The 24,504-nt window shown below is 56.9% G+C and overlaps 1 long non-coding RNA gene across 2 annotated transcripts; it reads right to left on the bottom strand.

The window, feature by feature from the left end:
* Positions 1-212: 212 nt before the first annotated feature.
* LOC121816248 (uncharacterized) lies at positions 213-19,322 on the bottom strand. Of its 2 annotated transcripts, XR_009595982.1 has the most exons (6): positions 19,061-19,322; positions 7,617-18,951; positions 6,667-6,787; positions 2,861-3,832; positions 2,272-2,325; positions 213-499 (listed from the first exon to the last, which is right to left on the bottom strand). It is a non-coding gene; the product is annotated as an uncharacterized LOC121816248 (long non-coding RNA). The 2 variants fall into 2 exon arrangements; XR_006055747.2 differs by lacking the exons at positions 213-499; positions 2,272-2,325; positions 2,861-3,832 and adding an exon at positions 5,312-6,202.
* Positions 19,323-24,504: the final 5,182 nt, after the last annotated feature.

Below are 24,504 nucleotides of genomic sequence, written 5' to 3'. Positions count from 1 at the left end.
AGACTTTTAACATTTTAATCACCTTACCACCTCTGAGCTACCTTTTAACCCTCCCTTGGAGAAAAGCATTTTAAGACAAAACCCTTCTCCCCTTGTCTTCACTAGCCCACCCTCTCCCCCTCCCTCAGGCCTCAGGTTACAGATCACCTCCTCCCTCTGGGTTAGGAGCCAAACCCTTTCCCTGAGCTTTCACTCACTGGTTTGTTCATTCATTTATTCAACAAACATTTATTGAGCTCTTTCTGTGTGCAGACCTCTATACCAGAGTCACAGCACAGAACAAAGCAAACTAAAATTGCTGCCCCTGGTGGCTCAGAGGTTAAAGCATCTGCCTGCAATGCAAGAGACCTGGGTTTGATCCCTGGGTTGGGAAGATCCCCTGGAGAAGGAAATGGCAACCCTCTCCAGTATTCTTGCCTGGAGAATCCCACGAACAGAGGAGCCTGGTGAGCTACAGTCCATGGGGTCGCAAAGAGTCGGACATGACTGAGTGACTTCCCTTTTGGAATAGAGGAGACAAAACAGACAGGGTGAATTTACAATGTCATTTCAAAGTATTAAGCACATACCTGAAATATCCCAGCAAGAGAACAAGATGGGAAGGTCACCCTGGGCAGGGAGGGCCTTTCTGCAGAGGTAACGTCTTCAAATGTGTGGAAGAAATTGCATGCCCAGAACTCGGCAGGGTGGACAGTTCTGAGTGAAGAGAACCACGGAGCAAGGGCCCTGGGGCAGGAAGAGGCGTGCCACGTGGCCCTGGTAGCAACTGTTAGTGCCTGGCACATAATGGGCACTCTGCACCAATGGATCAGTGGGCACATGGATGTGCTGCACCACGCCCCGTGCTGGGCACCGGGGAGGCGACGCTTGATGAGTGAGTGGAAGAATAGACCCAGGATTTGCCCGAATTCAGTTGCTTCTGCCCTGGTTTCAGCACCTTGGTCCCAAGTCTCTCCCTACATACTCTGGCCTCATATTCAGCCTGGCTGGGAATTGTCCAGGCCTATCTCTGGCTGAAAAGGCCTTGTACAGTCCCAGATGTCTTCTCCCAATCTGGCTTGAGCCCCCTTTTCTGTGGCCTAGAAACTGTCCAGAGTCCATGTGGCTTGTCCAGGAGTCAGGGGTGGAGAGGGAAATGAGCTGATATCTGATTTCCCTGGGTCGAGTTTTGGCAGGAGGTTCTGGGAACATCAGGCCTGTCCCCAGAGGAAGGCAGTGATCTGGGGGCTACAGAAGCCCCCACCCCACCTTTGCCCTGGGCTGGGGTCCAGCCTAGATGAAATACCATCTTTCTTGAAGGATGGCCAGTTGGCCCATGCAGTCATGAGCAGCACACAGAGAATGGACATCTGTCTGCCTGTCTGTCTGTCTGTCTGTCAGAAGGTCTCCTAAGGTCTCCTTTGTGCCAGGCACTGGGAATGCAGAAATGGACAGAAAAGTCTCTGCCGTCATTCCAGGCATGGGAGACAGAGGGTACAGAAATGATGAATCAACAAGATAATTTCACAACGGAATCAGGGCTGTAAGAACAGGACAGTGAGGTGGTGGGCCGGTGGTTGAGAACCCACCTGCCAGTGCAGGGCACACGGGTTGGATCCCTGGTGTGGGAAGAGCCCGCTGGCCGTGGAGCAATGGAGCCCGTGCGCCACGGCCATTGAGCCCGCGCCCTAGAGCTTGTGCCCTGCGACGAGAAGCCTACGCCCCGCACTAGAGAGTAGCCTCTGCTTGCTGCAATTAGAGAGCCCGCACACAGCAGCCAAGACCCAGCACAGCCGAAAATAGATAATTTTTTAGAAAAAAAAAAAAAGAACAGTACAGTGAGCTGACGTGGTAGAAAGGAGACAGAGTGGGAACTGCTTCACACGGGTGGTCAGAGACGACCTCTGAGGAATGACATCTGAGCTGAGAGCTCATCGGAGAAAGAATTAGTTGCGGGAATAGCAGGTGCAAAGGTCCTGAGGCAGGCGTGAGCTTGGCGGGACTGAGGAACAGCAAGGAAGTCAGTGCAGCTGGACACGAGTATGCGAGGCTATTTGTGGTAGGAGCGAGCAGTGGGATGAAGGCAGCCCTCTCAGGCCCTTGAGGACTGCTGTGGTGGGAAGAGTGAGTGAGTGTGGTCACCTCATGGGGCGACGTGAGGGTTAAACGGGACAGTGCAAGAAAGTGGCTGAAACACAATATGAGCTATTATTATCACTGTTACTATCAATCACCATCGTCTGCCCCGGGTCTGGCCCTGGGACCATCCCAAGGAGGGCTGTCAGGTTTTACCTGTGGCTTGTTGCATAGCGGTCCCCTGTGTTGGCCCATTGCCCCCAACAGGACCTGGGGGAGAGGTATGAACAGGCCTGGTAGGAGGTGAGGCTCAGGCAGCTCCAGCCTACAGCAGTGGTCTCCCCTCCCGAGAGGCCGTACCGTGCTGCCACGCCCCAGACACTCACAGTCTGGAGGCCTCTGCACCGGCCCAGTCTGCACCCTAGTTCCCTCGGGTCACCCTGAGCTGAGGATTCGACCTTCTGAGCCTCCAGCGGGGCCCACCTGCCCAGACCAGCCCCACCCCCACCCTCAGCCCCAGCACTGGCTCCCGGCGCCCAGGCCATGGGTTCTTGGGAACATGATTATTTTTCTTCCCAGATAATTCAGGCCAGAAGACGGCCACTTCCGGCCGCACTGTTCTCACTGCAGCTTCCTGACCCACTCACTCCACAAACTTGACACTGTGGTCAGAGGCCTGAAGCCAGACCCAGGAGCCCCCGTGTCCCCTGCCCCTGAAAAACTCCCAGCTCTGGGAATCTGACTGCAAACACTTAGGACCCTCAGCCACCCCTTTCCCACAAACCCCCACTGAGAACACGCCTACCCAGCCGTGGATTCCAGGGAACACGGTGCGCGACAGTTCACAGGGCGATTGTGAACCATAGGGCTCCCTGGAGCTTCCCACTTCACCCAGGGGCGTGGCAGCATCCACTCTTGCAGGGTCATTCATTCAGCAAGTGTGTAATAAGCACCCACTGAGTGTCGGGCTTCCCTGGTGGCTCACCGCCTGCAATGGGGGAGACCTGGGTTCGATCCCTGGGTTGGGAAGATCCCCTGGAGAAGGGAAAGGCTACTCACTCCAATATTCTGGCCTGGAGAATTCCATGGACTATATAGCCCGTGGGGTCGCAAAGAGCCGGACACGACTGAGCGACTCTCACTTTTCACACTTACTGAGTGTCAGCTGGGCTTCCCAGGTGGCTCTAGTGGTTAAAAAAAAGAAACCTGCTGCCAATACAGGAGCCGTAAGAGATGTTTGAGTTTGATCCCTGAGCTGGGATGATCCCCTGGAGAAGGGAATGACAACCCACTCCAGTAGTCTTGTCTGTAAAATCCTGTGGACAGAGGAGGCCTGCGGGGTCGATGGGGTCGCAGAGTCGGACACGGCTGAGCGGCTGAGCACAGCACAGCATGGTGTGCCAGGCTCTGCCCTAGGGCCGGGGCCACAGCAGGGAATAGACTAGGCAGAAACACCTGCCCTCACGAAACTGGCCTTCTGCGTGTGGTGAAGGCGGAGCAATAAGCAAGTGAGCACTCAATTACGCAGCGTAGTGGCTGGTGATAAATTCCATGAAGGACACGGAGGAAGAAGAGGGGTGCTGGTGACAGGAGTCAGTCAGGGAAAGCCTGAAATTCAAGAAGATGGCATTCAAATACAGGCCTGAGAAAGGCACGGGGGCAAGGCTTGTAGGCACCTGGGAGAAGAGTCATTATGGTGGCGGAAACAGCCGGTGCAAAGGCCCTGAGGCTGGAGCATGCCTTCTTGATTGGAGAAACCGCCAGGAGGTCAGTGTGGCTGGAAGAGAGTGGGTGAGGGGAAGGGGGGGGGTTGAGCCCCAGACCATGGCAAGAGCCCCCTCTCCTCTGAGGCAGGCAGGAGCTGTGCGGAGGAGGAGCGGCGGGACCCAGGCGTTCACGGAGTCCCTGCAGGCCTGGGGGCAAGGGTGGAACAGGAGGCCAGAGAGGAGCCCGAAGCAGACCCCCCGGTGGGGAGGTGGCGAGGAGAGGAGGGAGCCTCCCAGGCGCCCCCGAGAGCAAGCGGGCAGTGGGCAGGCACGGACAACGTGCTGCTGATCGGGGAAGGGGCGCCTCGTCCCATCTTCCGCCTCTCACTATTTTCCCTGCCCTTTTAGGTTCACTGAGATGTGGAATGTTCAGACAACAGGGGCCTGCGGGAACGCTCCAGGGGTGGATGTGGGGTTTGGGAGGGGAGGAGCCAGGGGTGCCCCCAGGCCTGGGCCGCGCCCAGGAAATGGCCTTTTCCTGCCTCCAGGGAAGGCTCAGGTGCAGCCAGTTGGTGGGGGGCGTCCACGGGCAGGTGTGAGAGTTATACCGCGGTGCATCCGAGTCAGGGCAGCCGGGGCAAGGTGGGGGGCGCCCTGAAGTGGAGTTTAGGGCCAGCTTCTGAGCTCCCCGGGGCAGATGGGGGGTCAACAAGGACAGACAGAGATGGGGAAGTCTCTGCAGCCCGACCGCGGCTTTCAAAGCGGGAAGAGGTCCCCATCCTGCACATGGGGCCCACCTGGGCGAGGACATCCTTTGCCTCTTGGGGGCACAGCCTCATGTGAGGCTCAGAGCAGACCCGGGACTGGACCCCAGGTTTCACTCAGCCCTCTGCTGCATGGCCCTGGGGTCTTCTGATGGTAACAGGATAAACCCGAGGCCCCAGGTCATGCGGCTCTGAGCCACTCAGTGAGATTCAGCTCTGACTAGAGTGGCCTCGAACCCGTCACACTGCCTTAACTGCCTGCCCCCAACCACTGCCCCCCTCCACCAGGGAGATGATCAGCTACTCAACCTGCTGGCCAGGTCCAGTGACTCGGCATGGACTGAATAACTCACAGTGCCTGAGCTCACACCCCCGAACTCATATCCTTCCCACCCATCCTCCCGTGTGGTTGGGGCCCCCATTTGACAGATGGGGACAATGAGGCTCTGGGAGATTAAGTCACTAGCTTGGGGTGAGCCACGTGAGCTGGGATCTGAACCTGGCAGGGTCAGGGTCCAGAGTTTTCCCTCTGTGCCCCCCAGGCGGGAAAAAGAGGGATGGCCTCGGGATTAAGAATAGTAGACACGACTCAGTGGTAAAGAATCCACCTGCCGATGCAAGAGACGCAGGTTCAATCCCTGATCCGAGAAGATCCCACAGGCGGAGGGCAACCTGGCCCGTGCATGACTATGGAGCTGTGTTCTAGGGCCCGGGACCACAGCTGCGGAGCTGCGCAGCCCCGCCATTTGCCACAGCTGAAGGAAAGCCCACGCAACACGGGCAAAATAAGCAGATAAATCTTTTTTTTAATTAAATAGAAAAGAGTAACAGTCAAGGTTTGACTCCAGTTTTCTGCATGCTGGGCACATTTATGGAAATACCACCCACAGCCCTAAGAGGCAGGGACACCTTATCGATCTCATTTAATGGAAGGAGAAGTTGAGGTCTAAGTGATCGTCTGAGGGGATCCACGAGTCACTGCACTTCCTGGTGTCCCCACTCCCCCCATCCTTCCCAAAGGCCCCCGAGGTGGCGGGAGAGGCTAGCGATGCTGGGTGACTCGGGCGGATTTCTGGCCCCAGAACCTCAGTGCCCCCAGCCTGACCACAGGCCGTGTCTCAGAGCCCTGAGTCCCCCACCCCCAACGCTCCCCCACAAACCCAGCCCCAGGGGGTGGTCTTACCCCTCCCTCCTCACTCCCAGCCCAAGACCGGCAGGCTGATGTCCTGGGACATTTATACCCAAGACCTGTGCTTCCTGCATAATTATAGACATGAGACCCTCAGTCCCAGCAGAGCAGGGACCCTGGTGTGAGCCAGGCCCAGGGAGGCAGACCCCAGCCCTCCAGGCCGGACTGAATCTGCAAGGGCCGTGTGTGGGGGTCTCTGCACCCACCACAGCTCTGTTCAGATGAGTCACAAAAGCGGAGGCCCTGACCGGATGCCGGGGACATCCCGAGTTCCCGAAGGCCAACACAGCCCTCGGGTGGGAGGAGGGCGTGGGCCGCACCCTGGGGCTCAGAGGGGTGTCGGTGACCCGAGACACACAGCTGGCTGCCGGGGGCTCCAATGGGGGTCTGAGCATCTCTGCTCTGTGGCCGGACCGCAAATCAGTTGCAGCTGCTACAGTCCTGACCCCGGAGGGGGGCTCTCGAGACGAGTGCCGGGGTCCTGGAATCTGAGGAGCAGGCAAGAATGTCGTGTGTGTGGGTGTGAATGCAGGGGAAGAATCCAGAAGGAAACATGCCATTATGTTAACATGCTCACTCCAGCCAGTTCTCGGACCAGGGCAGCCCTGTCCCTGAACCCTCGGCAACATCTGGAGACATTAGGATTGTCACAACTGGTGGGGGAGGGGGTGCGACTGGCGTCTGATGGGTAGAGGCCATCCTACCATCCTACTGTGCCCAGGACAGTCTTTCCCCACCCCAGACAGTGAGCCAGTCCACAGCGTCCGTGGTGGTCCCCAGCTCAGAGAAACTCTGCTCTAGCCTGTGTGGACACTCGGGGTGGTGGGGTCTCTCTTTCCTTTAGCTTATCCTGTTTCCCAAAGAGAAATGGTTAAGAGTATGGGCTCTGCAGCCAGGACTAGGGTTTACATCACATCGCGCCAGCTGTGTGCCCCCAGGCAAGTGTCCTTACCTCTCTGAGCAGCAGCTGTGGCGGGGGGAGCACACCTCCAAGGGAAGATTCAGTGAGATCATATCTGTGAAGGGGCTGGCTCAGCAGATCCTGAAGTCCGGAGACGAGAATGTTTGTGTCACTAGGAAAAACAATAATAACATGCCCCAGGGGTGGGGCCACACGTCACATAAAGCCCCTCGGATCTCCCTCACCCAACCGGTTGAAGGAGGGATCAGTTTTCATCCCTTATTTGGCAGATGAAGCAATTGAGGTACAGAGAGGTTAAGCAACTTGTCCAGTGTCACACAGTAATTGTCAGAGCAGGGATCAGAACTGTCACTTCGGAACCTAAGTCCCCACCCTTCCACCATGGGGTCCCTCACTGCCTCGAACATCAAGCGAAGGGATCTTTTCGGCTGAGTTTTCCCAGTTGTCTTCTCTAAAACTTAGGATGACTAAGCCTTCGTTGGAGTTCAGATCGCTGCTAAAATGCCAGGTGCCCCTTTTGCCCAGCTACCACCCTTCTTCCCAGGCCATAGACCCTGCTTTATGGTAGATCCCAAGAGAAGGGCCAAATCCCTGGGCATTTCATGCCCCCTGTCCTGAGCTGACTTCAAAACCTTCCATGTTGTGAGCTCTGCTTTGATTTCAGGCATTTTATGGGCATGAAATCCAAGCCCTGGTCCTTTTGGAGACATGGAGCTCCTGAGGGGTGGGGTGGCCTTGTGAGGTCACTGGACAGGCCCACGGGGCAGGGGGCTGGGCTCTGAAAGGATCAGAGGGACAGTCACACTCTGGGAGAGCTGGACCACAGGCCCCCTCCTCTCATCGGACACCTAGGGGCAGGTGCCCTGGCCGCCCAGGCTGACTTCATCTCATCCACTGTCCACGGCAGTTTCCGGGAAGCTGACAGTGTTCCCCCGGTTACAGATGGGGAAACTGAGGCTCAGGGCGGGACAAGCACTCACCCATCCCATCACTCAATGCAGAGTCAGGTTCTAGGCTCTTCCCTTGCATCCCGCCATCTCCCGACTTCCAGAGGCCACGTGAGAGGGACTAAGGGCAGAAAGGTGGAGAACTTCTCTCCCCGCGTCCTGGGCTCTGGGCTGTAACGGAAGTTGCCGCGAGTCTCTTGGGTGGACACACGGTGGAGTGTCCAGGATGTGGGGAGGCGTGCTGGCTGCAGCGTGTCTGAAAGGCATCTGTGTCGTGGAGGGTGAGGTCCCCAGAACCTTAGCCCCAGGCGTCCAAGTGAGGAGTGGACATGAGTTTCGGGGGCTGGGAGGGAGTGATGCCTGCAGAACCTGATTTCCTTGTCAGCTCAGCCAACCAACTTCAACAGCTCCTCACAGCCACCTCCACGCTGGCTAGACCCACTTCCAGCACCCCCTACCCCCAGAATCCAAGCAGGGACCCCAGACTGCAAACCCAGTCACAGAGTCACGGGGCTCTACATGACTGGTCCGGACCACCTGCTGAAGCTGAGCGGCTCCTGGCTCCTTCCTCTGTCCACGTGATCATCCATGCGAGGAGGAATCTGTGTGTATTTTCTGTGGCTGTCATAACAGACTGCTACAAATCCGGGGGCTTGAAACAAGAATTTATTCTTGGATTTCCCCGGTGGTGCCGTGGATTAGAATCCACCTGCTGATGCAGAGGACACAGGTTCAATCCCCGATCCAGGAAGATTCCACGTGCCACAGGGCCACTCAGCCCGCATGCCACAACTTCTGAAGTCTGCACTCCGCAACAAAGCATAGCCCCAGTTCCCTGCAACTAGGGAAAGCCTGCGTGCAGCGGGAAGACCCAGTGCAGCCATAAGTAAATACATATTTAAAAAAGAAAAAGAGAGAAATTCATCCTCCTACAGTTCTGGAGAATTCTTAAATCAAGGTGTCAGCAGGGCCTTTTCCCCTATGAAGGCTCCAGGAAAGAATCCTCCCCGGCAGTTCCAGCCCCTGGGGGCTCCCGGTGCTGCCTGGCCCCTTGACACTGCCCTGCAGTCGCTGCCTCCCTCTTCACGTGGCCTCTGTGTGTCTGTGTCCTTTACTCATAAGGACACCAGCTGTTGACTTTAGAGCTCCCCCCAGTCCAGTGTGATCTCATCTTACAATCCCTGACTAATGCCATCTGCAAACATCCCATTTCCAAATAAGGCCACATTCTGAGCTTCCGGTGGATGCGAATTGGGGAAGGGACACCATTCAGCTCACTGCAAGTGCCTACTGTGTGCCCCAGGCCGTGGGGACAGAGCAGCGGACCAGACAGGGCAGGGCTGGGCTGGGGAGAGACAGAAACAGCTAATCACAGAAGAGATGCTCTAGTAAACTCCACCAGCAAACTAGGACTCGGGACACCCACAGCCAGAGGAGGAGCCTTGGGGTAGGCCTGGGAAGTGACCCTCCTCCCCGTTCTGAGTCCCTGCCCACAAGACCTGGGGCCTGAGCTTAGGACTCAGCCTCTCCTGGGAGTCTCCTTGATCCCAGAGGCGCCCCCTTGGGGCTCCCAAGGCCCCCTATACTTCCTCCCGGCATCCGAAGATGATAGGGTTGTATTTTTTGAACTTGGGAATTCTCCAAGTCTATTTATTTACAAAAAAGAATGCTTTCCGTAAACAAGCAATGATCATTGAAAGCCTTGATAGAAAAATGCACTGACTTTCTCCGCATCCACTCTCTGGGACTTATCTTTCTTGGCAGGTAGGTGCAGTCAGCACAGTCAGTGGTACACAGTAGGTGCTTCATACTGTTTGAATACATGGATGACCAGTGTCACCCTGCCTACCCTGGGACAGTGAGATGATTAAGTGACAGCCTGTGGCTGCGAATTCACTGCGGTACAACCTCTACATTGCCTAGTCTAAAGTGGAGCATACAGTTGGTGCCCCATAAATGCTGGAATGGTTGGGGAGTTGCCTTTGGGGTCCCCTCCATCTTCGCTGCTATCCCTGGTGAGGGGACCAGCAACCAGGGAGGCTGGGATATGGAAGACTCCAGCCCCTGGCTTCAGGGATTTCCTTCTGGGTCTCCACTCCAGGGGCAAACTGTCAGCCTCCAGCTCTTCTGTTCACAGCCGCTGCCCAGACACCACAAACTTGGGAGGGTGAGTTGTCATTGTTCAGTTGCTAAGTCGTATCTGACTCTGTGACTCCATGAACTGCAACACGCCAGGCTTCCCTGTCCTTCACCATCTCCTGGAGCTTACTCAAACTCATGTCCATTGAGTCAGTGATGCCATCCAACCATCTCGTCCTCTGCCGTCCCCTTCTCCTCCTGCCTTCAGTCTTTCCCAGCATCAGGGTCTTCTCCAATGAGTCAGCTTTTCACATCAGGTGGCCAAAGAATTGGAGTTTCAGCTTCAGCATCCGTCCTTCCAATAAAGATTCAGGGTTGATTTCCTTTAAGACTGACTGGCTGGATCTCCTTGCAGTCCAAGGGACTCTCAAGAGTCTTCTCCAACACCACAGTTCAAAAGCATCAGTTCTCCAGTTCTCAGCCTTCTTGGTGTGAGGCTGAGCCCACTGGTCAATCCACTAGCCTTTATTGACCAGCTACTGTGTTGATGGGGGCTGTGTTACAGGCTCAGTGGTAAAGAAGCCAGCCCTGTCTGTCCCTTGTGGAGCCTGTGTTTTAGGCAGAGCAACAGACACAGACAAATCAGTAAGGTATCAGGACCCAGTGCCAGGGAGAAAGAAGGCAGGAAGGTTCAGGCGGTGGCAGATATTGAATAGGCAGATCAGGGTGGGTGGCCTCCTGGAGGAGGTGACATTTGACAGAGAGTTGGGAGGGGAGGAGGGATTGTTAAATGTCTGGGAAAAGCAGAGGAAGGCCTGTGGTGTGAGGTCACCTTAAGGTCCAAGGAAGAGGGAGGAGCTGGTTGCGGCTGCAGCGGAGGGCTGGAAGGCAGGAGGGCGGGGTGGTCACGGAGCCCCTCGGGGCCTCTCGCCGGCCACAGTGAGGACTTTGGCTGTTCTCCGTTTGAGCTGGGAGCGAGCCGTGGAAGGTGAGCGCGAACAGACACGACTTGGAGCTCACACAAGGTCTCCATCCTCAGCTGTTAAATGTTGGGGTCGGACTGTTCTGCGCCACGAGCCATCCTGGGAGTGGGAGGGCCGTTTGGCTGCACCCCTGGCCACCACCCGCTGCCAGCTGTGGCAGCCAAAACGTCCCCAGACGCGGCCGCGGGTGCCTCAGGGTTGGGGGGCGGCTGCTGGGCAGATGGCCCCGTTGGCCTGTGAGCGGAGATGGTCAGGGAGTGAGGCAGGGAGTGAGGACACCTGTGAGGAGGGGTCTGCTGGTGGGTGTTGGGGAGCAGCCGTCGGATCTGGGTCTAGCTGGAAGCAGGAGCAGGGAGCACGGAGCTGTGGGATCCGTGTGGGTGGGCATGGAGCTGGGTCTGGACATGTCCATCCTGGGTGTCTCTGGGCTGTGGGCCCAATGGAGCAGGGACTTCCCTGGTGGTCCAGTGGTTAGGACTCTGCCCTTCCGCTGCAGGGAACATGGGTTCGATCCCTGGTCAGAGAACTAAGATCCCAAAAAGTCCTGGAAACTTGCCACAACCTCCGCTTACAAAGCGTTTTGTGTTTACCCTTGTGATCTCATTTGATTTTCAAGACTGGCACCCTTGGGAGCCCCAGTTACAGATGAGGACACAAGGCCCAGAGGGGCTGAGTGACTTGCCTGAGGTCACACAAGTCAGGCGTGGGGATGGAGAGGAAGCCAGCTCAACCCTGGTCTATATCTAGCCCCCTGGTGGCTGGCTGCGTGAGGATGGGGGCGGGGGTTGAGTGGAGGCAGGCTTTATTTTTCTAATTTTGTTCCCCTTAAATTTTCTTTATTTGCTAAGGTTTCTGAAAAGAATGTGTTTCACTTTTGTATTCGAAGAGAAACAAAACCCAGAAAGGGAGGTTTTGGCTTGGTTTTTTACCAGAGACTCCTTGTGAAGCCATTCCCTGCTCCCCCCACAGAAAAGCTGACTGGCTCCGAGTCTCGGGTTCCTAGTCAGCACCATTGCTGGTGGGCAGACTCAAGGAAACAGTCTTCAGGGAGGGCAGATGAGCATGACTCTCAGAAGAGAAAATAGGACTCCTCTAGGATTCTTCTAAGAGCTCATCATCTAGAAAATACTTGCCTGAAAAAAAACGAAAGAAAAGACTTGCCTAAGTCCCAGAAGACATGTATGGAGTTGGGGTCTACCTCTTGGAGAGTAAGCCAAAGTGCCTTCCCTGGGGGGGAATACTGCTGCTGCTGCTGCTGCCAAGTCACTTCAGTCGTGTCCGACTGTGTGTGACCCCATAGACTGCAGGCCACCAGGCTCCCCCATCCCTGGGATTCTCCAAGCAATGACACTGGAGTGGGTTGCCATTTCCTTCTCCAATGCATGAAAATGAAAAGTGAAAATGAAGTCGCTCAGTCGTGTCTGACTCTTAGCGACCCCATGGACTGCAGCTTACCATGCTCCTCCATCCATGGGATTTTCCAGACAAGAGCACTGGAGTGGGGTGCCATTGCCTTGGGGGGAATACTACACAGCTGTAAAAAAGAACAAGGCCACAGGGAGGTTCCCAGAATAGTATCGTTAAGTGAAAACAGCTCAGTGCTGCAGCGTATGTCATGAGTGTATGCCTAGTCGTGTCTGACTCTTTGCAACCCCATGGACTGTAGCCTACCAGGCTCCTCCATCTATGGAATTTTCCAGGCAAGAATATTGGAATGGGTTGCCAGGTGGTCCTCCAGGGGATCTCCCTGACCCAGAGATCTCTTATGTCTCCTGCAGCAGCAGGCAGATTCTTTACCACTGAGCCACCTGGGAAGCCCTTGATACTATTTGTAAAACAAAAACAAAATAGGAAAGAAGAGAGATGTGGATTTGTTTGTGGATTCCCAGACAATCCCTGGAAAGTACCAGAAGACACTCTTAACAGTGACAGGCTGAGGGTCAGAAACAGGAAGAAGACTTGGCTTTTTCTTTTCCTTTTTTTTCCCCTTCAGTTATTATTATTTATGAATACAAAACAGTTCAGGCCAACAAAGAAAATATAAAGAATAGCATCCCTACCACCCAACCCAAGAAAGAAAATATGGAGAGAACTGGCACCCAGTGACAGAGTGTTCTTCCTGGCTCACAGGAACCGCCATCCTGAACCTGCAATTTATCCTTCCCACGAGCGTCTTCATTCGCTACTCCCTTAGCACCCTTTGACTTGAACTGAGTTTTGTGCTTTGTTTTCTGTCGGTTACCTCTCGCCCTAGGGATGCAGAAAATTAAAAGACATCTTCTTGCATTGTCACCCCTCCAGACTGCTCCCGGAGCTTCAGTTTCCTGGAACAAGGGGGCTGTAACTCTCCGTCTGGGCCCCCGGAGGCCCCGCACACAGCAGAGGAGCTGGCAGGAGGGCAGAGGCAGCCCTGGGCACCGCGGCCCCAGCCCACTCGCCCGGCTTCTGCAGGCCTGGGGCGTGGAGCCAGCAGGCTGGAGCCAGGCGGCCTCCCGGGCCTCCTCACAGCCGCTTTTGATAAAGCCCCTCTGTGCACGGGGTGGGGGGGCCCCGGCCGGCTGGAGCCAGCTCACATCTGGAGGCCAGCACAGGCCCGGGGCAGCCGGCGCGGCTGACAGCGGCGCCACCCCGAGCCACACGCCCAGCTCTGGGTAAACAGCCCCGCGCCCACCCAGCAGCTCACCTTTCGCCCACAAGGCCGCCTTTCTTCTCGGACCCGGGCCGCGGCCACCGCGAACATTCCTCCAGCACGAGGCAGAACAGGCTGCTGACCTCCAGGCTGGGCCGAAATGTGAATCCAGGCATCAGGTGATGGGGGGGGTGGGGGGGGGGCGGGGCGGGGGAAAGTACCTACTATGTGCCTGGTGCCCACTGAGCTCATTTTGGGCTCCCTGCTGCCCTGGGAGGGGCAACGGTGGTAGAGAGCGTGTGTGTTGGCCCTAAAAGACCAGGGTGCGAAGCCCAGGTCTAGCTGTGTGCGCTTGGGCAAGGTACTCCACCTCTCTGAGCCTTCTCTGTAAAACGGAAATTATAAGAGTGCCTCCCCCAGATTGTTAAAGAAGTTACCCTGGGCGATTCCCGGCAGCCCAGGACTTAGGCTTCTATGCTTCCATTGCAGTTCCCCCTGGGCGGGGAACTAAGATCCCACATGCTGTGTGGTACAGGCAAAAAATTAAATGAAAAAAGAAGTTACCCTAAGTTAACTGCGGAGAATTGTGCCTGGCCTGGCTTCTATGTGATAGATCTTTTGCCTCCTCTGTCACTAATTCAAAGTTATACTCGGGGTGTTCTCTGATGGATACCAGGATCAAGACTGGGAAAACTGTGGGGGCTCGGCCCACTAGGAGCTGTGTCCCTGCTCAGCAGGCAAGGCTCTTGCCCAGCCCCCCGAGGGACACTGGGGCCAGCCTGGGCTCCAGGCGGCAGTGGGGTAGACCATCAGGCCAGGGCTCCCCACATACCCCTTTCTTTGGGGAGCATGACCCAGGACCCTCCTGGGGCCTGCAGGCCTGGGTCCTCGGCTCCTGTGCCAACAGGTGGCAGGATGCGGCCAGGCTTCCTGACTTTGGGCCCGGCGAAGCCTCCAGAACACCCAGTTCTGCCTTTTCCTGGCGGTGAGCCCCTCACTGTGCCCCCGTCTCTCCACCTGAAGGGGCAAGGGCCGGGGAAACAGCACAGGTACCTCCTGACCCTCGATTTCCTCACCTGCCAGGAGGGCAAATAGCACAGGTGCCAGGCATGCCACGGAGCTGGGGAGGGCCACAGGAAGGGCACAGCACCCAACACAAAGCGAGAGGTCTGAGTCGAAGTCAGGGTGGCTTCCTGGAGGAGGCCCCCGTGCTCTCTGGCGGGGGTGTGGTGGGGGAGAAGCAGGACTGGAAGGAGGCTCAGGGCGAGAGAGAGACAGAACGGAGTGCCTGCAACGTACACGGCTCATACTGCCCCGCGGCCCCCAAGAGCCACGTCCCCGTTCCAGCAATTGCCAAGGTCAGCACCCTGGCCATCCCCATTTCACAGATGAAAAAACTGAGGCTCGGAAAGCAGAAATAATTGGTTCCTTCGGGGACTAAAAGTCAGAGTCAGAATTTGAACCCAGGGGGCCAGAATGCCTCCCCCTTCCCTCTCTTCTTCCCCGTTTCCTCACTTGGGTCTTTACTGCAGCCCCACAGTGCATTGGACTCACAGAGCCGAGCAGACCCAGGAGCCCCAGCCCCAGATCCTCATGTCTCTGTCCACCACCAAGCTGGGCCCGTCCCTGGCCCCTTCAGGGCCTCGGTTTCTCTCCTCTGAGGAATGGGTTGAACTCCCACTCCTGGCCCGGCGTGCTGCCTCTAGGCAGCCGGGATGGCGGCAGCGGGGCAGGCGGGCGGGCGGGGCCTCCCTGCCGGACAAGGCGGGTGGGGGTCCTCCACCTGCTGCGGCCCCCCAGTCCCCCGTGAACCTGCTCGCCAGGCTGGAGCCAGCCGCCATCTGGAGCGACGGGCTGTTTATGGAGCCGGGCGGCGGGGGCCCTGGCCCTGACCTGGCCAATCTGGAAGCGATTAGCAGCCCTGGGGCTGGGAGCGTTTGGAGTTCTCATCAGCGGGTTGGGACCACCCCCTCCAGCCCCCACACCCCGCACCACCAGGAGCCAAGGCCGCTCTGGGGGTCTCTGAGGAGCCCCATTTCTTGCAGGGCACCCCAGTTCGGACCTGCTCCAAGGCCTAGAGCTCTGAAAACCAGGCGAGACTGGGCCACACACACAGGCCAGGACGGGGGGGTGGGTGGAGAGGGTGGGGGTGGGAAGCTCCGGGGCCTTCCCGGAGGGAACCTCGCACGGAATTGCTTTCTGGCATGTTTGGTTTTGAATATACATGCAAGCGCACAGAGGAAACACACACACACGGAACTCAGCACAGAGGGTGTAAAAGCATAGAGTGAAAAGTCAGGGTGGCTCTCCACTGCCCGCGAGTCCACACTCCCTGCACCAAATCCAGTGTTTGCAGTGTCTCAGATCTCCTGAGAGGCTGCGAGCAGCTACGCACACAATCGAGTTGGTCTTCTTGCCTTTTCCTCCAACTGGCAGCCCGCTTTACATTTGGGCCTGCCTTTTCTCCCTAGGATGAACCCATATTTCCACCACTAGACAGCAAAGAATCTGTCTGCAATGCGGGAGACCTGGGTTCAACCCCTGGGTCAGGAAGATCCCCTGAAGGAGGGCATGGCAACCCACTCCAGTATTATTGCCTGGAGAATTCCATGGACAGAGGAGCCTGGCGGGCTACAGTCCATGGGGTCGCAAAGAGTTGGACACGACTGAGTGACTTTCACTTTGCCGAGGAATAATAACCATAATGTTCACAATAATAATAACGGCAGCAAAGGTTTCCAAAGGATTTACTGTGTGCTGGGCATGGTTCCAGATGCTTTACATGGATTAATGAATGCATCAGAAAGGTGAAGCGATCCTATCAGGAGGTTCTAATCTCCATTTTGTAGATGGGGAAACTGAGGCCTGGAGTGTCAAGGCGCCTCCCCAGTGGCACACAGCTGTGCTTGGCAGAGGTAGGACTCAGACTCAGGCAGGCGGGCTCCCAGGTCTGTGCTCCAAAATCCTTCACCATCCGGCCCCTCCCTCTGCTTTCTGGATGGATCTGGTGGTCTTGACGGGTGACAGGTGATGTACCACTGGGCTTATCTCCATCTTGCTGCTGCTGCTGCTAAGTCACTTCAGTCGTGTCCGATTCTGTGTGACCCCATAGATGGCAGCCCACCAGGCTCCCCTGTCCCTGGGAATCTCCACACTGGAGTGGGTTGCCATTTCCTTCTCCAATGCGTGAAAGTGAAGTCGCTCAGTCGTGTCCAACCCTCAGCGACCCCATGAACTGCAGCCTACCAGGCTCCTCCATCCATGGGATTTTTCAAGCAAGAGTACTGGAGTTGGGTGCCGTTGCCTTCTCTGATTTCAATCTTGGGCTGGTGCTAAATGTGCTATGAACACCCTCCTGGGACGTCACGCCATGTGGAACTGCAAGGAGGTCCCATCTCGGAAGTGCCTGGCCAGACAGGAGTGAGCAGTGCAATGGCCGACAGCCACTGCCCAAGTGTTGTCTTGGTGGTGATGTTGGAGGTGATGGTGATGATGCTGGTGGTGATGCTGGAGGTGATGGTGGTGATGCTGGAGGTGATGCTGGAGGATGAATTTGGAGGTGATGCTGGAGGTGATGTTGGAGGATGATGTTGGAGGTGATGCTGGAGGTGATGCTGGAGGTGATGGTGGTGATGCTGGAGGTGATGGTGGTGATGCTGGAGGTGATGCTGGAGGATGATGTTGGAGGTGATGCTGGAGGTGATGCTGATGCCTGATCCAGTTCCCCAGAAGAAGGGAGAAATCCACAGCTGCCACATCCTGAGCCTATCTCCGGGGTTACTTGACCTCCCTCCTGTTCTCTGATGGGTGGACAGGACTCCAGGCTCCCCTCCCGTCTGCCTGCCTCCAGCCACCGTGGTCCCCCAGTCCCGGCTCCACGCAGTGGCTGGAGCAACGGTAAAACCTAAGTTGGGTCAGGCCTTTTCCAGCTCCCCCCTGCCCTCTCTCTCCCTGCCCCCATCCAGGCCAAGCCAGAGGTGGGTCCCCCAACTGCCCCGCCCACTCCCCCACCTGCTGCAGGGGCCAGCCCTGGCGCCTAGGACACCCCCACCCACTCTTCACCTGGCTACATCCTCTGGTCTGAACGCACAGCCTTCCCCAAGTGCCCAGACTGAGGCAGGCAGGGCCTCCCCTGTCCACCCACCCCCAACAACCTGGGCCCCTGAGAATCTTAGCTTGACTCACACTATCTCTGATGGCTGTCTCTACTAACAGAATATCTACAGAGATTTTTGCCTGTTTTCTTCGTTTCCATATCCCTGCAGACTGGAGTTTAGTAGGTGCTCAAAAAAGTTGTTGAGGGACTTCCCTGGTGGTCGAGTAGCTGAGACTCGGTGTTTCCCATGCAGGGGAGCTCCTGGTCGGGGAGTTAAAATCCCACATCCTATGGAGTGCGGCCAAAAAATTTAAAAAAAAATTACTGACAGGGTGAAGGTATGAATGAACGAATGAGTCCGTGGGGAGCCCAGATCTGTGGGCAGAACGCCTGTTCTGGGGTGGGTGGGGTCCGGGCCGCCCCCCACCCAGGGGAGGGGGAGAGGAGCACAGCTGGGAAGGGAGGAAATACAGACGGGTTCCCAAAGCGCCCACTGTCCTCAGGCACTTGCTCATTCCTTGGGCCTGCAAGACCCACTGTACAGCTGAGGAAACTGAGCCCCCTTCATTCGCTCCACAGACCCATCCTTCAGTCTCCAGGCCTGGGGCTGGGGGCAGGGTGACTCCGGGTTTTCAGAGCTGGTGGGAAGGGCGAACCCAACAGGAAGGGGAACAGAATGAACCAGAACACCTGAGCGCCACCACACCACAGTCAGCCGCTGACGTGGCCGCTGGCCTCACCCCGAGTGACCCTCACACCAGCAACGGCGCTCTGTCCCCTCTTCTGGAGGCTCAGGGACAGTAAGGACCACAGCCGGCGCTTACTTGGCGCCTACTGTGTGCCAGGCCCTCATGGGAGCCTCACACAGATAGATAGCTCATTTATTCCCACCAGGCCTCCAAGGCAGGGACTCTTATCACCCCCACCTTACAGAGAGGTTAAGTGACCTGCCCAGGGACACACAGAGGTCGGCAAGGTCACACTGTGACGTCACACACAGGGTCCTGAAGGCCAAGCTCAGGATGAAGGCCCCTTTGGAGGGAGGGCGTGGGGGAGGCCCTGAGGTCTCCCGGCCCCGGCGTGCTTCATTTCTCTCTTGGAGGCAGAGATGCGGATTCCTGATCTCCTGGTGCAAAAGCTGAAAACAAACCACAGCAGCAAGTAGCCAGGCAGCCCCACTGCGGAGAGTGACTAAGCGTGGATGCCGGGCTGAACTTTGACCCAGCCCTGGCTGACCTGGGGGCCGAAACCAGCCTGGGTAAGGGGGCTGCCCCCACCCCCCAGCCTCTGGGCCCCCCAGGCTCTCAGTGACGCAGCTGTGGTGGTGTTTGGCAACCCGAGCTGCCCGCAGTTACGACAGCCCAGCATCTGGCAGCCGGGGGGAGAGCGGGGTGGGGCTGGGAGCCCCGGGCCTACCCCTGCCTGGTCGGCTGACCCCTCCTCCCGGCAGCCCGTCTCTGGCTTCATCTTTCCTCCCCTTTACCAGTTGACGTCACAATTGCTCTTGACCAGAGGGTCTGCGCCCTGAGGGCAGGAACCTGTGCTGCCGGCCCTGCATACAGTGGGCTCCATAAGTACTTGCTGAACAAACAGATGAAAGCTGGGTAAACGAACTGCAGCCGCTCCCTCCCGCCCTCCCTTCTCTCCTTCCTTCCTGTCTTCTCTCCACAGATAGTTGTTGAGCACCTACTATGTGCCAGGCGACCGGGACCCACTGGTGAAGGGAACAGGCAAAGATGCCCGTCCTCGCAGAGCTGAAGTTCAAGAGAGGATGCCGGTCATCCACGCGGGCATCCTGCAAACACGGCAGCTGGGGGAGCGGCCACACACCTGCTGCAGGTGGCTGGACCCCCAGGGGTTGGGAGAGTCCCCCGGGGAAGCACCGCCACTACTCGCTGGGCCGGGAGAGCCGTGGGAGTGAGAGGCACGCACGCTAAACAAGAGGAAGCCCTGGGGTGCGGACCTGCCCTCCCAGGCCGGAAGGGTCCCTGAGGAAGTGACGCCCTGAACACGGAGCCGGATCCCCATGAGGAAGACTATTCCCTTCCCAGCAGAGGCAGCAGCCCAGCAAAGGCAGGAAGCCTGCACCACCCTGGGAAGCTGGCGGCTCTGCACAGGATGGCCCTCTCTGGCCTGGCTTTCTCCTTTTGTGGATAGGGAACAGTCCCCCCCGCCAACAACAGACAGGGGTGTCGGAATGCCCTCTGGGAGCCTTTTAGAGAGCTGGGCAGGCACTTGATCTAGTTTTCTTTTTTTTTTTTTTGTGGTATAGTTGCTTAACAATGTTGGGTCAGTCTCTGCTGTACAGCGAAGTGAGCCAGCCACGCGTGGAGTGTATCCCTTCTCCCCTGGATTTCCTTCCCATTTAGGTCACCATGAGTTGTATTCTCCCTGTTTTTCCCACTAGGCTGTGAGCACCGTGGGTGCTCAGAGCACTTCTGGGGATCCAGTGAGCCAGTGAGTCTCAGGTTCCTCATCTGTGTGATGGGATGATGCTGGTGCGGCCACGGGGAAGGAGTGAACTGCTCTTTATAGCTTGCGTTATCTCCTCTCCACAGATCCTGGGGATGGGTCAGGCCTCCGGGGACCCCCTCAAGTCCTGGAAGATGACCTTCTCTGTGGGCTGGGGGAGACAGACGAGAGGGTAGACGGAACAGCCCTCCAGCTCTGGACGTGGAGGCAGGACCCTGAGTGCTTAGAAGGGAATGATAGGCCACCTCATTCACAATGGAAGGAAACTGAGGCACAGCCACAAAATAATAAAGTCTTGGGCATGCTGAGTGCCTATAGTAAGCCAGGCGCTGTGCTGAGCCCTTTGACCCACGTTCTTCCATTTAATCCTTCCAACAACCGTCACCGTGGGAAGCTGATACCGGGACCCCTACTTTACAAGTGGGGAAAGGAAGACTCAGGAAGGTAGGCCAAGGCCATGCCCCCTGTGAATGGGGGACCTGAGCTGGGCACACAGATCTGGCTCCAGAACCCAGAACCGAAACCCTGGGCCGTCCTGGGCGGAGGTGAAGGGAAGAGAGGAGGGAAGCCTGGGAGAGACGGAAGATAAACCCTTGTCTGGCGGCCACGGGCAGCGGAATAAATAATTGCAAGAGTGAGGCACCCGGGGTCAGTTCCATGTCCATTCTACCCTGGATGGCCCAGGGCAGTTTGGAGAAGCCCCAGTTTCAGCCCACCCCAGCAACCTAGAGTTTTCTCTGCTCATTCACGCAATCATTCAGTCAACAGAAAGCGAAGTTCAGGATGACACAAACATAGCCCTGTAAACAATAAATGTAAACGGGTCGAATGGGCCTATTAAAACACAAAGACTCTTGTATGAGATCAAAAATCGAAATCCAGTCATTTATTCGCGGACCTAATATTTATTAAATGCCTAAAATATTCAAGGTCCGGTTTTAGATTCTAATGATAGAACCTAAAAATAAAACGTCTACTGGTGGAAAAACACCAGGAAAAGGTGATCCAGGGAGAGAGACCTGAAGGTGCAAAAAACTGAGGCTGCAGTGAGCTGGCGGAGGGAGGAGCAGAAGGCGGGGGGGGGGGGGGGGGGCGGCCTGTGGCCGGAGGGCAGCACCGGTGAGCGTGGGGAGCAAATCAGCAGAGGCCCAGCCAGGTTGGGAACAGAGAGCAGGGGCAGCAGCAAGCAGGGCTCAGATGCAGAGGACCCAGGTCCTTCTCTCAGAGTCCTCACTGCCCCGGCAAGCCCAGCTGCATTCTCGACTCTTCCCATCTAGGAGCCCACCCTGCCCCACAGACGGGGCCAAGATGCCCTGGCACAGCCCCCTCTCCAGAAGTAGGCTTTGTGGATCAAAGGCCTGCTGGGTGTCAGGCTCCACCATTGGCAGCTTCCATGCTTCATTAGCCCATTAAGTCCCACCACCAGGTTCGTTCCTCCCATTTTGCCAAAGAGAAAACAGCCTCAGCGGGGCTGGGTGGCCTGCCCGAAGCCACAGAGGCAGGCAATGACAGGCCCAAGGCTTGGACTCAGAGCATCTAACACTGTGGGTGCCTTCTCGCCCCTGCGTACTTCCTCCCGGGAAAGGGCAGTGGAGCGGCCTTGGCCGGCTGTGTCCTCGCGTGGGTCTCCTGACCTCCTCGACCTCAGCTCTCCGCCTGGGAAACCGCATGCCAAGTCAGTGTCAGGATCTTGATGATGCCCTCCCTCCGGGCAGCGGAGTTCCCAAAGTGCTGAGGTAGCATTTCTGATTCTATCCCCACAATGACTCCATTTAACACAGGAGGAAACTGAGGCTCAGAAGGGGGAAGTGATCCTCCAGGGTCATGGCCTTGGGACTCCTGAGGGCCTGGGACTTTCGCTGAATCTGTTCATTGGATAATAATGATGGGGACTCCCAACGATGCAGAGACTCGGGGGTGGAGTGATGGGGTGGGGGGGACAGACAGGAATGGGACACACAGACAATGAGAGAGAGAAAGCCTAGAACGCAGGAGCCCAGCTCCCAGCCTCTGCCCCTCACTGCATCCTGGGGAAGACAGGGGCCAGGCCCCTTGGTCCGGATTATTTCCTGAGAGCAGGGAGGGCCACGGGAAGTCTCCCCACTCAGGTCCTGCCCAAACAGGAAATGCCAGGCAGTCCCCCCACCCCCATCCCAGGGCCGTGGGAAATCTTAGCCTGGGATTTCAGCGTCTCCAACAGCTCTGGCTCAGCCTCAGTGGGGAATCTAGACCCTAACAGGGCCTGTGTGACCTTGGGCAAGGTCCTTCCCCTCTTGGGGCCTCAGGCTCCCGCTCTGTAGTCACAGCTCTGCCACCTCCGGGCTATGTGACCCCAGGCAGGTGGCTGTGGCCCACTGACGTCGAGCTCCTCCTCCTGTAAGACAGAGGAACGGGCGCACAGAGAGGGCCCCACCCGCTGAGCCATCGTCACCACAGGCGAGGGTATGACGGGGAGGCCTTCGGAAAGATCCCTGCAGCCCTCTGCGAAAGATGCCCTGGCTTCCTTGGGCCCGGGAACCACAGCAGGGTACCTGTCTGCACCTCACTTCCCAATCGGTACCCAATCTGCACAAGAGGCAGAGCCCTGAATCACAGTGGGTGGCGGGGGGTGGCGGGGCGCTGTTGCTGATTTCAGGCCACGGGAGAAGGTAGAAAGAAGCAGGTTCAAGAAAGATAGGGATGCTGGCTGGCGGGGGTCGAGGGGTGGCTGGAGCGTGTGACCTGATTATTTACTTCTCTTTCTCAGTGAGAAAAGACAGCCAGGGACATCTCTGGTGGTCCAGGGGTTAAGAATCCGCCTGCCAAGGCAGGGGACACAGGCTTGATCCGTGCTCCGTGAAGATTCCCCCTGCCTATGCCTAGGAACCACAGGTGCTCAGCCCCTGCTCCCTAGAACCCGGGGTCGAAAGCCGAGGAGCCACCGAAATGAGAAGCCCAAGCGCTGAAGCTGGAGAGCAGCCCCTGCTCGCCGAACGGAAAGCCACGCATCAGCAGAGACCCAGGGTGGCCGAAAATATAAATGGATTAACAAACCATTTTTTTAAGGCTGTCAGAATAGTGGCGGATGGGCCAGGCGGTCAGGGCTGCACCCACCCCTTGGGGGCTTGCAGAGCTCTAACGGGGCCACATGGCAAGGGAACAGGCCTGGCGCAGGGGTGAAGGTGGCTGTTAGCTCCTCCTGGTAACAGGTGCTCCCAGCTGCCCGGCCTTGGAAGATGAGTCCTCACTCCTTCCCAGCCCAGAGCCTCCATGGAGTCAGTCGAGGCTGGCAGCTCAGAGAGGCACAGCCACTTGCCTTGGGTCACACAGCAGAGTTGCTACCACGTCTCCAGCCCCTCCCTAGAGAAAATCAGAGTCCCAACTAAGAACAGAAAGGGAGCCCACAGACCCTAAAGAGACTTAGGGAAACTAAGGTGGCAGAGAGGCTCTGAGGCACTGAACGCGTAATGGGTTTCTGTGTTTGGGCGTCTCCACCTGCCAGTGCCAGGCATGTCCTGGGACAGAAGAACCCGGGCAATGGGCTCAAACTCTCATCCCGTCTTACAACCAGTGCCAAATCACCGCATTTCTCAGAAGCGGGTTTCTTTGTGGTAAAGTATAATAGAAGGCGTGGTACAGGTGAAGGATCCCGGATATGAAGTCAGTGCCCAGAGCAAAGCTTGGTAAACTGGGGTTATTGTCTCTACTGTTGTTAGAGACCTGCTAATTAATCCCTCTGAGCCTCGATTTCCTCATCTGTAAAGTGGGTTTAACCATCCCTACTACATAGAGTCCCATTGAGAATTCCAAGGGTCATCCCACATAAAGCACTTCCCTTGTGCCTGGCTTTCACTTTCTTCTATTCCAGGATCCCAGTGCCTGGCACGTAGAAGGAGCTCAATATGTCTTAGCTGGGTTATTATTATTATTATCACCCTGACTCCAGCTGTCTGAGATCTTGGGCAACTCACCCACTTCCTGCCTTGCTCAATTTCACTTTCCTCCTTCATAAAATCGAAATAACAATAGCGCCTGCCTCCCAGAGCTGAACAAGGATCCATTCACGCATTCCACAAACACTTTTTAACCGTTTGTTTTTAGGAACAGGGGATATAACTGGGAGCAAAACAGAAAAGGAAAAAAAAAAAACGCTGCCCGCATGGAGCTGACATGCTCATGGGGCAGACAGACAACATAAATCGGTATTTTATACAGCGTGTTAGAAGCTGATAAGGGCAGTCTGAGCACGGGCTTCAGTGGTTTTATGTGCTGAGACTGGACGAGAATGAAGGGGAGGGTGAGGGAGGCCAGGCTGGGCCTGTGGGCTGCATGGGGTGGGGGTGCTTTCTGTGCCGAGTGGGGGCCCCAGAGGGTTCTAAGCAGAGGAAGGATGTGGTCTGACCCAGGTTCTCTGGCAGAGGGTTGACGGTAGGGGGATGCGGGAGGGATTCCGGGGGATGAAAGGGAATACACGGGGATGATGTGGGATGCAGGGAGCCTCGGATGAGGTCACTGTGATAATCCCGGCAGGCGGGGACCGGGCTGGACCAGGAGGGGAGCTGGGGAGACATGGCAGAATCCTGGGTCTGTTTTCATCCTCCAGGGGATTTTCATCCCTCTTTGTCTGCTGAGGAAACAGAGCCTCAGCGAGAGCTGGTGAGACGCCTGGGATTCCAGAGCCAG

The sequence above is a fragment of the Ovis aries genome, chromosome 13 (assembly GCF_016772045.2).
Source record: "Ovis aries strain OAR_USU_Benz2616 breed Rambouillet chromosome 13, ARS-UI_Ramb_v3.0, whole genome shotgun sequence".
Lineage (NCBI taxonomy): Eukaryota > Metazoa > Chordata > Mammalia > Artiodactyla > Bovidae > Ovis > Ovis aries.
Note: the sequence above shows the minus strand (reverse complement) of the source record. Positions and strands in the feature narration are given on the sequence as shown.